Raw genomic sequence first — 2807 nt, 5'->3', positions numbered from 1 at the left:
CCTACAGATTGGTACAAAAGTCATTAGCAATGACATAATGGACAAGAGACTAACTACTAAAATCTATAGAATTCTGTAACACCTCGATACGAAAAAAGACAAATAATCCAATTAAAAAGTGGACGACAGACAATTAACAAAAACAACACTCAAACATCTAACAAACACATGGAAAAATGCTCATGATCACTCGCCATCTGGGAGATGCAAATTACCACAGCCACGAAATACCACCTTAGACCCACATGATAGCCCAGTTCAAATAGAAAGGACCAACAATGCTGGAGATGGTGAGAAAAGATGGAAACTCTTTTATACTGCTGGTGGGCTGGGAACTATGTCTGAACACTGGGGAGAGCAGCATAGGGCTACCTAACAGACATGGGCAGAGCAATACTGTACTGTATGACCTAGGAGCAGTAGCTCTGTTGGGCATGTACACCGGAGAAGTAATAAAAGACAAACAGCCCTATGTTCTCCTGTGCTCATCGCAGCACAGTTCACATTCGCAAGAAGCTGGAAACAGACCTAAGGCCCATCCGTAGAAGGATGGCTAAAGAAACTCTGGTACATACACACAATGGAGTAGTATGCAACCTTAAAAACAACCCTGCTAACACCACAAAACACCTCCTGACCTCAGCTGGGAAAGGGAGAAGACCAATAAATCTCTGCCACCTCACACTGTTCTGGGGTCACCCCTCATGAATAGACACTCCTGTAAGAATGATTCGTGAATTATACTGGGAATTCAAGCCAAGGGAGGTTATGTCTGTCTCTGACAAGGTGATTATTCTTCTGTTGGGGAGTAAACAGGGTGGGACAACATGCCAGTGAGAAAAAAACGCATGACATTCCTTACATAGACCCCCAGGGGAGAATGCATCTGCTATTATGCTCCTAAGCGGACACTTTGATGTAGTTTCCTTTTCATCATCTTTTTGAAAACATTTTCTTTCTACTTGAGTTGCTGGCATCAGCTCCTCATTTCCCTCCTCCCTCCTAGGATGAAAAAAATCCAAGCACATGAAATAGTCCTTTATCTTTTATTATTAATAGGCAGTTTCTAGGTGAGAATACTTTCTTTGCTCTTGGTGATGTTTGAGTTTTCAGAGTTGTCATCCTTTGTTTTGTTGAGTTTGGATCTGTTGATAACTATCTTTATATATTTGGAGTTTTAGTGACAGCTGAGTCTGATTTCTTATTGAGGATCTGGATGAACTATGTAGAGATTCGATATGTCTTTACACATAGTGACTTCCTCTTGAAGGGAATTGTAAGATCTATTATTCATTATATTCTTTCAACAAGCTTTATGAAAATTTCACATTTGAACAAAGTCATTAAAAATGAGCATATGCTGGCTTTCATTACTTAAGTCATTTATTAAACAAATATTTGTTAGGCACCCACTACATATCCCGGAACTTTTCTCGGCAGTAGAGATATGGAGATAAAAAAGACACAGATGGTCAAACTTCTCTTGGATCCATGAATCCTACATTGTAGAAGTAGAAGGGTATAGTGGAGACTGAAAATGAGCAAGAAACTCAGTCAATGAATAAATGCTTTAATAAAGCTTAGGATGGTGTAAATGCTGTGAAAAAAATTAAATTTGAGTAGAGTAATAAGATAAAAAATACTGGATTTGGGTGGAAAATGCCACTTTTGATTGGGAAGTTTGTGAAGATATCTTTGAAAATATCTTCAAAAATATGAAAAAGTGACGTACAAGAGCACTTCAAAAAGTTCATGAACTAATAGAATATGAGGATAATGAGAAAATGGACAACTGGAGTTAAAGGATACTGAAATTGGTCCGTGAACTTTTTTTGAAATTTCCCTTATAAGACCTAAGATATCAACATAAGAAGCCATACTTTCATAACAGTGGCCACATATAATATTTGTGTTTTTGTGATTAACTTATTTTACTCAGCAAAATGGACTGCAGGCTCTATACTTACCTGGCAGGGGAGATACCATGATCATGAAGGTGGTTTTCCCAAGGCGAGGCTCACCCATTGCACTCTGGCTGTGCTGACCCCTGCGATTTCCCCAAATGTGGGAAACTCGATTGCATAATTTGTGGTAGTGGGGGACTGCGTTCGCGCTCTCCCCTATTAAAAACAAGAAAAAAATGGACTGCAGGCTCATCCACGTGACGTGGCGGTTCACAGACCCGTTGGTATTCATCGATGTTGCGTGGTATTCCATGTGTGCATAGTTTGTTTAGCCATTCTCCTGTGGTGGACGTTTAGAATTGTTCTATCTGTTTGCTATGGTGAGTAGGGCTGCAATGGACATGGGTGTGTATATAACTGTATCTCTAGACTAGTGGACTATGTGGGTCTCAGTGTCCTTAACCTTGACACCAGAAAACGAAATGGTGCCCAGCTTCTACCAATGTCTGCTCTGAAATGACTGTCATTAGAATGTCCTGGGTAGAGTGGGAGAAAAATATGAAACAAAACTCAAAATCTTTCAAAGCTCAAGGTTACCTGTCAGATAGAGACGGGACCCCCTGATTCTATACCTTATGTCACCCTTTAGATCTGGAACCAAACTCATCCCCGTGACTCAATTTTCAGTCAAACAATAGAGAGTTCTATATGATGAACAATAACTCTATGGAAATGTGCACTCCTTAGAATAATCAGTGATGTGAGATCAAAAGGGCAGTGTATTCCCCAGGGCAATAAGGATCAGGAAAGAAGGAAAAATGGTAATTCAAAGCACAGAGAGAGGGTGGACAAAGTGATATTACATTGTGGGGATTGAAATCAGTGAAAAAAATTAAAAAAAAA

The 2807-nt window shown here is 39.6% G+C and overlaps 1 non-coding gene across 1 annotated transcript; it reads left to right on the top strand.

Annotated features, from left to right (window-relative positions):
* Positions 1-1959: 1959 nt before the first annotated feature.
* On the top strand, positions 1960-2123 carry LOC115868238. Its single transcript, XR_004045498.1, has one exon. It is a non-coding gene; the product is annotated as a U1 spliceosomal RNA (small nuclear RNA).
* Positions 2124-2807: the final 684 nt, after the last annotated feature.

Source organism: Echinops telfairi, unplaced genomic scaffold (assembly GCF_000313985.2).
Source record: "Echinops telfairi isolate 266 unplaced genomic scaffold, ASM31398v2 ScPeMD7_8;HRSCAF=38, whole genome shotgun sequence".
Lineage (NCBI taxonomy): Eukaryota > Metazoa > Chordata > Mammalia > Afrosoricida > Tenrecidae > Echinops > Echinops telfairi.
This window is presented reverse-complemented; position numbering and strand designations above follow the sequence as displayed.